At 25.6% G+C, this 16,616-nt stretch overlaps 1 long non-coding RNA gene across 1 annotated transcript; it reads left to right on the forward strand.

Moving 5' to 3' along the window:
* Nucleotides 1-11,377: 11,377 nt before the first annotated feature.
* LOC129619291 (uncharacterized) lies at nucleotides 11,378-13,217 on the forward strand. Its single transcript, XR_008697851.1, has 4 exons — nucleotides 11,378-11,462; nucleotides 11,574-11,722; nucleotides 12,904-12,944; nucleotides 13,000-13,217. It is a non-coding gene; the product is annotated as an uncharacterized LOC129619291 (long non-coding RNA).
* Nucleotides 13,218-16,616: the final 3,399 nt, after the last annotated feature.

The raw sequence follows: 16,616 nt of genomic DNA on the forward strand, positions 1-16,616 counted from the left end.
AAATTACATCTATACATACACACATATAATTCAGTGGTAACGATCAAAAAGTATCTAAGTCAAATTTAATAGATTTTTATTTGCGAAAAGCCACAGTCAGAATTAAACTCAATACCATTCCAAACTTGGTTGTTCCAAATTGGTGAACTAGCCCAGTATATGAGCACGAGTCTCATATAAGGTGTTCTGGTATGCCAATGAATTATATGTGGCTCCAGGCCAATCTTTTTTTTATAAGAAAATCTTTTTTTTTTCTTTTTTTTAGAGAATTATAAGATTTTATTGTTATTTAAATTAAAACTGATTTTTTCGACTTAACGATTTTTTTCGTTAAAAACTATAATTATATTATACTATTTTTAAAAATGATATTAAATTTTTTCTTAATTAAAATGCTCTTAGCTCTTCAAATACTATTCCAACAAATTCCAAATAATATTTTTGTATACAGCGTAAATAAGTGCATATGTTATTAAAAATTTCATTGACGTAATATTATATATTTAAAAAATGATAATTTTAAAATATCGAAAAGTATGTGTGCTTTATATTGAGTAAATTGTATTGTGCATTGCATCATACTCGCTTTTGACGTGTATGGTATTGCGGTTTATTTTGAACAAAGATGTCCATATACATAAACATAAATAAGTGTTATAACAGTATAAGACGTTTTAGTAAGTAAATAGTGAACTCAAAAAGTAAGTAAAATTTTCAGTAAACCTCAACACAACACAGATTTACTGTCAATTTGTGTCAGCAACATAAATTTAATCGATAGAAAAGTCAAGTTGGAACTGGTTTTGAAAAGTTTTTGTGACTTCAAAATCGTAATTCTATACAAAAATCTCCAACTCTAACATAACTATTATTAAGATGAAATGAGTTATTACAATTTTAATCAGCATTCTTTATATCAAAGTTTTCCTGTAAAATAAGTAAAACATAAAAGTTTTACAATCATTATAGTATTAAACACTAAAAAATTTAATGACCTGAAAAATTAATTTACGATATGTTATTTCTTATTCTAATACTACTAATCTAAATTTTATTCATGAATATTTACTACTAAGTCGTAAAATTAACTACAGTATTGTTCTTCAATAAATTAAGCATATAAAATTGAAATATAATATGTAGGTCAATTTACTGAAAATGAGTTATAATATTCTTGACACAAAATTAGCTGTCAAATAACCTTCTATATAAATCCTTGAAATATAATCAAGTTAAAACTAATACCTTTCAAATTCGTTCTTTTATACCTATCTACATCTTCTTATTTTCATTTTGATAATCAGGTATATAAATAAGAAAAAGTTGTAAGAAAAACGTAAAATCAATCTAATAAAAAATACTGGAAGCCATTTTTTTAACGGTAATATAACAGAATAGAATTTGCCTATACATAGTTAATAATAAATTGTAAAATAATTTTAAAAATGATTATCTTTTTGGGATAGGAGAACATTTACTCGAAGACAAAAATCTTGAAACACGCAATTCAAAATGTATTTTTCTAGTTTCTGAAGTAATTATGAACAGAAGGATTTTTGACTGTTAAATTGAAAATACCACCATAAAGAGTCAACGCAAATGCTGTATCTAGTTGACCGAAGCTCAATTATTCATTCCGTTAACTTGGTTAGTTATAAAATGTTCTGAATGTATTGTTTTGCCGAGTATCCGTGCTGAGTATTGTTTTAATTAATATGATGTGTAGTAATGCGGTCTCATTCAGGTGAGAATGCCTGAATTGTCAGAAGGATAGATCTCGAGGGAGCGCTTTACGTATGATAGGTGGAAGCGGGAGCTCAATAAATCTACTTCCTCTTGTATTGGTGGTGTAGCGCATTGTTACCCTGTGTCTAATCTAATCTGAATATTCTCGGATATACAATTGATATTCGATTAAGTGACCTTATATACTTATAAAACTTTATTATACACATAAAATTTTTCTATCTTTAATTCTCTATCCGTTGTAAGAAAGCGAATAAAATAAAGATTATTTTTATTAAATTCAATTCTTTTCTGTTATGCTTTCTTTTTCTATTTTTTATTGCTTTAGACTTACATACTTTTAACTTACAAATTTTCTTTCATTTCAAACTTTTCTCTTCTTACACTTTTTATATTTCCATTGATGCAATCTTGATCTTCTTTAATCTCTGAAAATATAAAATGTAAAAGTAAATTGTAATAATGCGATGAAAATCCAAATTTATAATTGAACAGATGTATAACCTATAGGGATGGAATGTTATTTATTTTATAGTAAATCAACTACCTTATTATTTTTTACTTTAAAAAAAATGTACAATATTAATTGATCAATTCATTAAGATTTTTATTTTTCATTAGCACCAAGTAATTCTGTTTGGACTCATCCAATCCTCTTGACATATACATATTTACATACTTGACTCTTTTTTTGTCTAAGTTTTGCCGTTATACCTTCAGCTTATTTTACTACCAAAAATTTATTAACTAAAAACATCCTCTGTTTTCGCTGTACACGTAATAACTGCACTATATAAATTTTAACATTATGTACTATTATTATTCTAAATGTTCAATGTTGAAGAAAATAAAATAGAAATTGAAAATTCACTGCATATTTACAAGGAAAAAGCACCGTGTTCCTTATATCTTAAGTAAATTATATTGAAAATGGTCGGAATCGAAATGCTTTCTATGTTTACAAATTAAGTTAAGTAGTAAGAATGAAAAACAGAAAAACAAAAAGTGATAAATTCAAGGTAAAATGATTGGTTCTCTTCAATATGCTTTATATACATTTTTATGATGATATTTCATAAAAAAGTAAGAAAATTTATCTTTCATTTTAATTTCTAAGTAAATACAATTTTTCGTGCTATGCATAAACTCTATACTTATATATAAAAGCGTTTGTAAAGAAAGGGTCGAATTATCAGTTGTTGTTGAAAACGAATTAGTTGTTAAAATAAAAGTAGAATAAATAAACACAGCAGTTGGGGCGCAATAGATTCCTGCAGGTGGTCTAGGTGCACTGTTACCCCGGTTTTACGAATCTACAATCTACAGCCTCATTACGAAAATATCTAAAAAATTTAGTCGTCAAAAATTATTATTTTCAAAAAACCAAAACCATAAGCAGAATTCTTTTGAAAGCCAATAAAGTTTTGTCATTTACTTCATTTATTTATTTTAATTTCAAAATTTTTATTTTTAATTTTTTTACTTCACTGACTTATAATTTTTATTACAATAATTTTAATAATTTTTTTTTATTCTAATTTTTAGCTTCAAACTTTCTGTCTATGCTGTTTTATATGCTGATAAAGGAGAAAAACAAAATCTAAAGTTTGTTATCGGATAAAATTTCTTTTAAGTTGGGAAAAAAAAGTTTCAATATTTTTTATTTATACAACAAATGTATAAGATCAAAGACTCAATGTACGTAGGTAAAAAAAAAATTTGTTTGCCAGAAAAAAAAGGAGCTAGTTATAAAAAAATATAAATTAAAACAAAAACTACACAAGAAATAAACGTAAAAGCTGGCCAGTAAAACTTTAAATTGACAGATTTTTTTATTACAAACTCATAAAAATAAAAGAAAATATGATGTGATCAGCACATAACGGACTCTCTCCACAACCGACGTGTATATTCTTGTTTAACGAAAGTTATTGCAGGGCAACATGAATATGCAAGTTTTTATTATCTTGAAATACATTAATTTGGTTCTTAGTAAAGATTTACTATATAATATCCGCATTACCTGAAAAGTTTGTCAGTTACATCCGGTAGCAAATAAAAATTCAATATTAATTTACATCCAATCCCGTCAATTAGTACTGTAGATATGGTAAAATATAAAAAATTGGGTCCTAGATCGGTTTCCAGGCCTTGATAGTCCCAAAAAATTTATAAATTCTTTGCTTTAGCACCCTAAATTTAAAAATTAATTGACATACGAATTTTGGTGTGATCACATTATCTCTCTTATTTTATGCAATGCGGTCGATGTGAACCAAATTACTTGGAACATTGTCAAAACTTTTTAACAAAAATCTAATAAAAAAAAATAATTGTCAAACCAGCAATGTCATTTAATTATGACATAGTGGGAAATTTTATAAGAAATTTTAGGGTTTTTTTTTTGCGTTTAGTCATTTCAGAATTTTTTTTTTTTTTTTTTTTTAGAAAATTAAAAATATAATCTAAATCCAAATCAGTTGATTAAGAAAATTAAGTTTTATTACAGAGACGCAGTAAATACATTCAATTTTTTATTGAATTTTTGGAAAGTAAATTGTGTTGCAGTGTTTTATGATGTGTAAAATTTAAATCCAAACACATGTACGGTATCTAAAGTTGTAATATTTTGTCTAGAAAATGTTTCATTATATGTAATTCTAATTTTATATAATTTTAAATTTGTAAGTAAATTCTCATTCAATCATTAAATCATTTTTAGATTCAGATGCGCTTTTGAAAACAACTGATTAAGATATCTCTTATGACAAGCATTTGGACAATGTTTAAATAATTTTAAACGAGATCAAAGTGAAAAATTTCTACAAATTTTTAGGGAAAAGCGTCTGAAAAAGCATTAATCGGAAAAGTAAATGAATATAAAGCCTTGGGGGAGACTATAGCGCGGATACTTCAAAAATTTCAAAACAAACTTTTTTACATTCGAAACCTACCATAGATTGAAATTACTTAAAAAATAATGCATTTATAACCAATTCACTGCAAGTTTATATTATTTTTTATTCATTTTAAAAATGTTAAATAATTTATTTTATTAAAAAAAAACCTTTACATATACTTGGAACATGTAATAATTTTCTTAACACTAGAGAATTTTTCTTATATAACAGAAGAAAAGAAATGTTTAACTTGTTCTTTTAAAATCTAATTATGCAAAAAACAAAGAAACATTTTTTATATATGTTGCAGTATAAATTGCATTAAAAAAGTAAAACCTAATTATTCATAAAGACGAGAGGTAAATATCCTTGCAAACATTATTGTGTATGAAAATTGCATTTACCTTCACACAACTTACATGCATACTTGTTTATTTAAAATTTGGAAGGCAACAATAACATTCGTAATGTTCTTTATACAGTAGAATCCGCTTAATATCACATCGAAAAATGCAGATATTAGTGACGTTACCCAAGCTTTGGAATATTGTTAAACGGGGTTTTTTAATTTCACATATTTTGTGAAAATAAATGGGGTTCAAACAAATTTTGCAAATACGTAGTAATTTTTACAATTAATTTTTAAAATAACACTTACCTCTATTGTAATAAAGAGTTATGAAAAAAAACTTAAAAACGTTATATCAAAAAAAATAAAGATGGAACTCGAAATCTATTTTGTAATGCTAAAATTATTTTTTTATACATTTATTTTAGTACAATTTTTGGTGTGATTTTAAACAATGTACTTTAAATAAAGTTAAACATTTCTAAAAACAAGAATTGATGATTTTAAGTAAGTTGTGAAATTAAAAAGGTTGTTTTTATCCGATAACAAATACATGGAACACTATCTAGAAATCTTTATCATGACGTTTTTTTGAAAATAGGCGGATTGTTATGTTATCCGATGTGATTTGATACGGATTCCACTGTAGTACTAAAGGAATTTTTCTTTTCCTTAAAACTTTGTTTATCGTAACCGAATGAAATAAAAGTACTGCAGCTAGACACAATTTTTCCTTTTAAATATACATACATAGTATGTACTCGTATACTTTGTTATATTTTTTTAATAAACTTATTTTTTTTATATAAAAACATTCGGTTCCTTGTTTAGACTCTCATTTATCCTGTACTTGTATTTTATTTTATTTAATTTACTTGCTTTGTTGTTAAATTATTGCAGTCATACGTTAATATCAAGTTTAAATGTTTCTTTTTTTTAACTTTTTAATATAAAGGAATGGCAGTTTTCTTCCCAAGTACATCGAGAAAAGAATTTTCCCGATATATGCTTGAGAAGGATAGGCTTGGTGGGACTAATAATGGCTGGAATCATGACGAAATTATAGTAAGAATTTAAAAAAAAATATCTGTTATAATTTAATGGCTATCTGTTTGTCGCTTCAAAAAGCCATTAAATTATAATGAAATTTCAAATAAAGTTGTATATTATCTTGGTTAAAAAAATTTTGTACAATGAAAAGTCATCTCGTAGTTATAAAACTAAAAATATTTTTGATAATGATATAAATTTGTGTTTAGAATTAAATGCTTAGGATGCACTATCGAAACTAAAACCAAATGTTGTCGGGAATTTTCGTAAGAAGAATAGAAGAAAAAAAAATCCAGAAGGATATTTATATATTCTTATAACTCTCAATATAATATGAAGAACAACTAAAAATTTATGTTTGCTTCTTAATAAACTTTTGAAACAGACAACAAAAATAAATTATCACGCATAACATCAAAATTATTAATCAAGAATTCACGATGCAAGGATGATGGAATTAAATATCATGGAATCTTTTATATGACTACTTGTGTATATTACGTTCTTCATCTACTTAAGAAGTTTTCTATATAGACGATAATAAATTGTAAAGAGAGATGGTAATTATGAATTATAGTTGTAAGAGAAAATGTTAGAAATTTTAAAATTAAAACTACAAGTTTGATTAAATTTCAATATTTCCACTGTAAAATTAAAAAACTAAATTTCATCTGCAATATTCCCAATTTTACTTTAAATTAAAAAATAAATATCCTTATTAAAATATAAATTTAAAATAATAGATGTTTCATTAAAACAAGCACCAATATAATTATTTATAGGAATATTTTATTTAATATATGTAGTATATGAAGATATTAATCCGATAAGATTCGATCTCATTATTATGACAATTAAAATAATTTCAAAATTAAATCTCTATTCAACAAAACACTTTTACATACACACATATACAAAATAAATTAAATTCCGAAAATAGACAATAATTATTTCATTAATGTAGAACAATGTTGTTATTGTTCATACACACACTATATACATATATTAATTAATATTACCTTATAATTTATTGTGTAAAATATTAAAATTATTAAATTCAGTTCATTATTGTCAGAATATGATTTTATTGAAATTATAATACAATTACATCAGTATAGTGTCGTTGATATTTCTCTTAACTAACAGTAACTATATACATATTGAATATTACTAGCTATTAATTGAATTATATGTATGTATATTTAAAATAATACTAGTATACACAATGTGTAAAATAATAAAATTGTTTTTATATAGAATTTTTGGAAATCATAAATTATAAAAATTTATAAATAAAATTTACTAATGCACTTCAATTATGCAAAACATAAATTTTCTTAATTTTTTAAATAGGGGTGAATTTTTTGAATATTCGAGTTCCAAAATTTTACAGAATGGCCACCTAAGCACGCTTATTCAAATAATTTCGGGTGTCAGACAGGAGTGTTCTTTATCACCATTCCTCTTGACAATGAATCAGGTAATTGATTATTCCCTTCCTTGAGCACTTTCATCTTTTGAACTATATCATGATATTAAAGTTACAGGAGTCGGTCCTAAGATCAACACTAACAAAACTAAATGCTTAAGATTGAACATAATCGATAATACTAGGCGATCACCAAATTAAGATATGCTCCAATTGAACTACCTGGGCAGAATCATGGCAGACGATGGAAGAACGAAGCAAGATATATATCAAAGGCTATTAAAATCAAGGATGGCCTTTGCCCAGATATGAGCCGTATGGTAGTCATCCCACTTAGGAAAGAGCATTAAGATCACAATATTCAATGCTTGTGTAAAATCGGTACTTTTGTTCGACTTTGATACCATTAAGGCACAAGCATATTTCAATAGATGCTTAAGAACAATATGTTTAAAATTCTGGCGATTACTGCCTATAAACTAAAGAAGGTATAGATGGTTGAGACACATCGTTGCGGAGGCCGAATAATATGATAACCAGACAGTTGGAACCCACAATGAAAAAAGAAGATTGACAGAAGCCGTAACACGTAATATGATGAGCCACATTTAAAGAGGCCTAATCAAATGGAAAATGTTGGTTAGAAAAAAATTGCCTGGTAGAAAACAATTTCCCCATATTGTAATATGTAATATACTTAACGTATCCTGCACATTGTTTCCATTTTAATCCTATACATCTATTCTACTTTTATGTATGCAATCGATCCTTTTAAACTAAAAATACAGTGTTAAGTTCATATTCCAATTGTTTAGTCCCAAATTTCCACTCACCTTGAAATAAATTGGTTAATTCAGCTTATCAGGAATTTCTTAATTTAATTTACAATTCTATTTGCAGGAGCTAAAAAAAATTTATCTACAAAATTTTGTTTCATTCCACATTTTTGAATTTTCGTATATACATTAATATAATTCCCAATTATATACATATTAATAAATAAATAAATTCGCAATTATATTACTATAATTACAAAACATTAAAAACATCTGACACCCTAACCACAATAAAATATTAAATTACTTGTAATTTTTTACTCTCTAAATGACCGCAACAAGTTTTTTTAATTTAATAAAATTTTTTCAATTAAAATCAACCCCAAAATTATAAATTTAGGTAACCTACTACATACATACATTTAAATAAATAAAATAATAATTATATAAAAATCTAATTAATGGAAATTCATTTTTGATTGTAAAATTTCAATTTAAAAAATAATTTTACGTATTCAAAGAAAAAAACTCTACAAAGCCTAGAATTCCCTGAAAATTAATTAATCTCTCTGGAAATATTGAACATTAACTAGAATTTTTCATACATTAGAGATTTATTAAAACATAAATCTTAAAAAACTAAAATTTGTAATTTAGAATGGAATTTTTTAACTATTAAATAGTAATAAATAATAAAATCGAATAAAATTTTAAAGAAAAAGAATTAAAAGCATAAACCTAAAAAAAATCTATGGAAAACTTTTCTATCCCTACATCCAAGTTTATCGCAAATAAAACAAATGGCGACAAATACCAAATAAATTCACAATATTAAAACAACTGTTATACGCACGACATAAAAAAGCCAAAATAATATAAGTTTGATATGTTATATACTCCCGGTATTTGATATTACAAATAAAAGGTTGCCAACTTTTTTCAAAATTTAATATAACTGAAAGAGACCGAATCACTTCAATAAAAAAATCCTGTAAATTATATTTCCAAATATAGTAGAATATATTAAAGAAACTAAAGCAATTTCGAAAATTTTTTTCAAAACGGAATATCAACTTTATCGAACCCAAAAATCCAAATTCGAAGTCATCCAATATGATTGTAATATATAAACTTTTATGACTAACACCTCGCATTAACAAAATACTAAAACTTAAAATAGCAAAAGAAATTTATAGAAAACCAAAAATATCCTTATCGACAGGAGAATATAATCTCCAAATACAAATAATTGAATTATATTGTGTAAAAGTTGAAAGGATTTGTTTTACTATCAAAATACACAAACTTCCTGAAAAAAGAAAAAAAAAAAACAAAGACCTAAATCCTTTTGTGGAAAAAAACATAATAAAACTTATTTTACCTATGATTTTATGTATATATCAATTTGATTATTCCCTTCCTTGAGCACTTTCATCCTTTGAACTATACCATGATATTAAGGCTATATATCAATCTATATTTATATATCAAAAATGTTATGTGTTATACATATATATAACTTTGATAGTTGTTATACACGGTGGTGTAAAAAACACTAACTATGATATTTAATCATAGTATTCCATTTAAGAGCATACAATAATCTAAGTGCTAAAAGTAATCTCTTTATGCTATTTTTTATAGGAGTATTATATTGAAGCTCTCATATACAAGAGTACAACACTTTTAGGAGTGCAAAGAAATATATGAGAGCGGTAGTAACGCACATTTATTCCAGTAGATAGCTTCACGTTATGATGTGAGCAATAAACTTTACATTCATACATTTTGTAGGTTAGCTACTGTCTCTATATAACAGAATTTCATTCACTCAAAAAAATATTCCAACTACAATTCCAATTTAATGGAATATTAAATTTATTCACTCATTTTTATGCCACTCAATTGAAATTTATAAAAATTTTTGACTTTTTCGATAGATTTAACAGACTTTATAGGATTAATAGAAATATACAAAAAAAAAAAACAATATAAAAAATTTTTATAGAAAAGTGCAAAATCACATCTTACAATATATTGAAAGTTCTTTCTTCTCCTAATCTTATATAGTGTCAAAATCTACTTCACAGATTTCAATATTTGAATACTTTTATACGAAATAAAAAAAAAAAACAATTTGGAAACTAAAATTCCAAAAAAAGACTCCCCAGAAAGATAAACAATAAGTCAAATATTCAACATTTCTTTTAATCTCATTGCCAAATGGCAACTGAAAAATTTGAATTGAATGGAACATGTCAAATTTATTGCACATTTTAAAGATTTGAAATGTATCAGAAATTTTAAAATTAAATATTTAAAATGAACTGGAATTAATATAGAATCAAAATCCAATTCAATTCAACCAAATTAAGCTTTGTGCACTATATATTTTTAAACGGAACATATAAGCAATTAAATCATTGGCAGTTTGACACAAAATAAAATTTCACTTCCTAGAAGTATGCAATCTTGAACTTTTATAACGAAATCACATTAATAAACATAATAATAATAATGATGACGAGGCCTTTTCAGAAACGCCGTATATCGCGTAAACTGCGCTACACCAATGTTGCTAATGTAATTTTTCCATAAACATTACTAAATTTTCGCAATATAGCGAAATTAGTATGAGCAGCGCATTTAAATTATACGAACTGTTTTGATTTTATAGAATCAATTATGTAGTTAAAAAAATATTGCATATATATCGTCTTCTGTTTGTAGTATTGCATTTCGCAGTTATTGTTTTGCACTATTGCGTATGTTTAGACTCTTTTCAAATAATTACTATAATCCCAATATATTATATACCATTAAGTACGGCACGAAACCAAAAACGCAACAATGATTTTTGAAAAAATAATTTTTAATGTAAAATAAATAAATAAATAAAAAAGAAACAAAGAAAAAATAATAACAATTTTCCTCAAAATAACAACCAAAAACAAGAAAACGAAACGAATTTTCTTTTATTTTCCTTTATTCTGTCCCTAGACTTACGCTACACACAACTAATTTTTTTTTTAATAATTTACTTATTGTTGTTTCACCAATCAGTGACCGCACGTTGAACAATATTTCATTTTTATTTTCATTCAATTCTCTCTTAATTTAGTATTGGAATTGAGTGGCTGCCAAGTAGGTCAGCAGTTTAGAAAAATAAAAAAGCAGTCGATATCATCTTTCCTTTCGACTAATAGAGCAAAGTAGTGTAAAAAATCTTTAAAAGAAAAAATTAAAAGAAAAGAAGAATCCTTAGCGGTTTTTCACAATTATTTTCTCTTTATCTATTCGCCTTAATTTTTTCTTATTTTTAGTTTTTACATTTTTGCTTAAAAAATATAAGACTTGCTGCTATTATAAACTTTTGGTGTTCTATTCTATAGAAAAATAAAGCGAAAAATAAATTCGAAATTCTATTTAACTAGTGGAAAAATAAAAAACAAAACTATGACAATACACAAACGTAAGATATAAATATAATAAGTACTGAGTGGTTCACCTTAACTATTAAGTTGTGTTGAAAAATTTGTAGCAATCAATAAATGCTTGTCCACTTATTGTCCATACAAAAAACTTGAAGTGACCTAATGGAATAAATTAGCGTAACTACTAAAGTATTCAGTGTATAATACTTTCAACTACTAATGGAAAGTGTTATACTCTGGAAGTACAGGTGCTTGTGTTAAAACGTATAGCATTCAACTTATACTGGTAGTTGCAAGATTTATTTTCCGGAAACATAAGTAAGTGTTGAAACGTATAACACTCCAAGTATAACACTTTCAACTACTATACTCCAGATCCAGATATAGATTGAAATGTATAATGCTCCAGAGTTTTTCCTTCATGTATAATACTGCTTCAACTACCAGTTTTAAGTATTTTAGATAATCAGGACGCGTATAACAGTAAAGAGTATAACTCTTTGAACTAGTTGAAACATACTCCATCCGATTTTTAAATTATATTCCTGTAAAACGGAAGCAGCAATTAAATTAATTTAAACTAAAAAACGACATGAGTCAACCTCTCTTAAATCAACAAATTTTTTTTTCTAAACTTACAAAGCGAAATTGCTTTATCATGCACAATTAGTGTGGTGTGGAACACTTCCTACATATAAAAATTTCATTTTCTTAAATTGTTTATTTATTTTTGTACAATATTTATGTTTTCAATATTTTTGTAAACACACACACACCATTTTTAATCTTATTAAAATTTTGTTAACACTTGTATTGCATTGTCACAACGTCAAACAAGTAAAATAAATTATAATTGCGCTATATATGTAATTTTAGTAAAAAAAAGTAAAAAGAAATTAATTTTTTTTTGCAATGAAGCTCGATTCAAAATCGCGTAATTTCCCATTGGATAAGATTTTGGCTTTGTACACTTTTCAAAAACGAAACCAATTTTATTGTTATTCATTGAAGTGAAAAATATTAACTTGGACAACAACAACTTTTAATGGTAACTTATAACATTACCAGATATAGACCTTTAATAAATTTTTTTAAATTTTTTTTTAATAATTGAAAATTTGTTTGGCCAAATAATAATTATCAGACGTAGGTAAAAGAATATTTGAACAAAATAATCTGCTTATATAGTCGGTCGTAATTAAAAATTGGAATTTTGCAGGTGACGATGGAGTTACACTTATTACGATATCAATTTACACGGTACTTTAAACTGACATAATATTCAAATAACAAATAATTTTTTAATTATTTTAAGGTTGGAAAATATCTTATGTGTTTACTTGGATTTTTGATTGTTGTAATAACATTATCAATTTATTACTTATCGCAAGTTCTAAAAGATGAAAATACAAAATTTACAATTAAACAATTAGATGGGGAGAATATCAATCAAACAAAATATGAAAGAATTTTTTAATAAATATTAATTTTTTATTAATAAAATTCAAAAAAAAATTATTGTTATGTTAATTATATAGTTAGTGTGTTTATTAATTAATTGTAAGCATTAATTAAGTTCTGTTTACGAATTTTGTGTTACACATACATAAATCACAAAATTTATTACAGTAATTTTTCAAAAGATTCACGTTCCAGCACGGGCTATTTTAATATTGTACATACATAAATTAGAAGGGTAGGGTTATCACTTGCCCAAATTGGGACAATCTGGTGACGTTTCTGGTGACAATCTGGGAATTTGTAATGGTATGAATTGCATTATAAACCTAGCTGGCTCTTTACAAAGGATAGCACTCTCGACCCTGCCTCTAATCCCTAGTCCTATAGAAAGCCCATCAGCATCCCTCCACGTCACGCTTCTCACCATTAAACCCTTTCAAATAACCTGACAAAATTCAGCATATCATCCACGGGCGCCCCCGAGAGTTCCCCAATCTATAAACCCGTATAATCCTTCCAGAAAGCGTCTCGTTGTTTTTACACAAGTTCGCCCGCCATTCCAAAGTAAGTTCTCCTTCCTTCTATTTTCTTCATCTATAATGTTTTTCGACTCCCCCAAGGCGGAAGCACCGAACAATTTGTTGCCGTTAATTAAAGTTACTTAAAGTTTATATTTAATAATTTCATTTTTTATTGAATTTCTTTATTACACTTTCATTACAAGCCCCTCATTCCCATTCATATATATCAAATTGCCATAGTAAATAAATATTTTAAAGTAATTCAACTTTGGTCCTTCATTAAAAATTTATTTGGATGAAAAAATAAAATGAAAAAATTTAATTAATTCTAATCACAAGAAAATATTTTTTTTTTGTTTTTCTAATCCTTAGAGACCAAAAAGAAAAACGAATCCTTTTTTTTGTAAGGATCCTTTATCCTTAAGTAATTTGTCTACAATTTCCAAAAAATAAAAAATCACCATATAATTAGGTACGCGAATATTCCGCAAGGCATCTATCATAAATTGCTCAAATGTAAAATTGTTGCCTATAACACAAAAACTGATTTTCATTGAACTGGAAATTAAAAAAAAAAAGAAAAGATAGAACAATTTATTGACTTCATTAATTTTAGTTATTCCTTGTATTCATTGTAAGATGAGAGAGGATTTCATTCAAAAATTTATTCCGGTCGCGAAATTTAAAGGGTTAAAAATTAATTGTTCATTAAAAGAAGACAATAAGCGAGTTACGAAAAAAAATCCTTTCATAATTGTTGTAAGACAAATTGATTGATGCCCGCACACAAAATAAGTTAATCAGGCAATTCCTACCCTTTAATCAAGTGTCAAATATAGAATAAAAAAAATTTGTTACATTAAATTGCGCCATATTGATTTAAACATAATTAAGTAATCTAAAAAATTAATAAAATTTATAATTCAAATAAATCAAAACATTGTAGTCGATCAAATCCGTGAACAGAGAAATTGCGTTCAAAGGAATTAAAATATTATTTGATACATGTACCTACAAACTGCTAAAATTTGAAACATGTAGGAGTTGCCGTGTGGAAAAAATTAATAAAAACTGGAATATTTAGGACTTTGTAGAGCGGCGACTTTCTTAATTTACTATCTTAGTAAATTTATAAACAGACGTACTATATCTAGTAAAATAAATTTCTCATAAATTCTCTATTTATTGTACTAAATTGTCAAGCTAGTCAGAATTATAATACGGTATTTCAACAACCAATTATACACACATACTCATACAAATTTCAGGAAATTATAGATTTTTTAAAGAGATTAAAATTTAAACTACTTGCTCAAATATATTGGCCTAATATTATTTTTTTATTAATTGTTGTAAATAAAGAATATTAAATTTTAGTTCTAATTTTTTTGGATATTTTTACTAAAATTAAAGTGTACAGCATACTTTCTTGACGTACCATAAATTTTCCAAAAAAGATAATGAAGAAAAAAATTAAATTGGCCAATAATTTCTCGGATGTAAATGTACAAGATCTAATTGACTATATTTCAAAAAGTTTTAGAACTATGAATTTTGTATAAATGTATTTTATTTTGGATTTAATTACAAAAAAAAAAATTAATATTTTTTTAATCCTTAAATTCAATTTATATTCTTGTCATCAAGCATATAATAGCAATACAAAGCTATGTATACATATTTCAAAAAATATAATTTTTATAATAAATTTTTGTCCAACAACTTTGCAAACGTCATATTTTACTTATAATGCAAATAATTCATTCCTATAAAGAGAAAAAGTAAAATTAATTTTTAAGTGCATGCACAATGGCTCTTTTAACAAAACTGACGAAAATACTTTTATGCTCTATAGGTTCTATGGCAATTAGTTTATATATGTAGGTATATGTATATAAAAAATTACTTAATATTATTCATATAAATTAAATACAGAATAAAAAAATTATTCTCAGAGAAATTAAAACGTTAATACATTCTCGAAGCGATTAATAAATCGATATAACCGAATATCGATAATCGATATAAGAAATATAAAGATAATGAGTAAAATGAGAAAATGAACCGTAACGTCATAATGAAAAGAATATTGACAATTTGAAACAAAAAAATTGCATATTTTGATGTTAATTTATTTTCAAGCATTCTTTAAACTTTATTATTTGAAAAGTTATTAATTTATTAGAGTTTCTTCGTATGTTAAAAGATGTCGCGCTTTATACATAAATCGTAAAAGAATCCATCTTGCGAATTACACATACGTATACATATATACACAAAATTACACTATTTATTTTTTTGTTATAGTTGAAGAAAATAAAATAAGAACGGATCCAGGAAATTGAACTTCCCTTAAAAAAAAAGAAAAAATTTAGTTTTCAACTATAGTAAAAGCTAATGTAAAAGCAAAAAAAAAACATATTTATATTATGAAGGAGAAATTAAGAAAAGTAAAAGAAAATTTATGACCTAAAAAATGTGTAGAGCATATAAAAAGAAGGACATTTTTTGTAGTTCTTTATTCTCTATTATAGATTCTGTGATGCTTAAAGAACACGTTTTCTTAAGTACATGTTTTAGAATTATTTGAAAAATATGCGAGTAAGTTCATACATACATATGTATGTTTTCAAGATCAAATTTTAAAAACATATTATGTTTTAATAATGAACGACGGCTCAATGTAAAGCCACAATTTAACAATCAACAACTAAGCTTTTTTTGCGAAATCACCACGAAACTGTGTATTTATGAATACTAACGGTTTATAAGGACATCTCGAGACGTTGCGGGGCTGCGGGATACAGAACAGCAGCCCCGCAGACGCATAGCAGCTATGAGGGTGGTGCTGCTTTCAGTGGAATGGGCGAGAAGAATGGTCTTTCTACTCTTTGTATAAAAATTCAAGACTTACAAAATACAAAATATCATATATAAATCTATTATTTCA

This window comes from Condylostylus longicornis, unplaced genomic scaffold (assembly GCF_029603195.1).
Source record: "Condylostylus longicornis isolate FDR11 unplaced genomic scaffold, ASM2960319v2 ptg000011l, whole genome shotgun sequence".
NCBI classification, from domain to species: Eukaryota; Metazoa; Arthropoda; class Insecta; order Diptera; family Dolichopodidae; genus Condylostylus; species Condylostylus longicornis.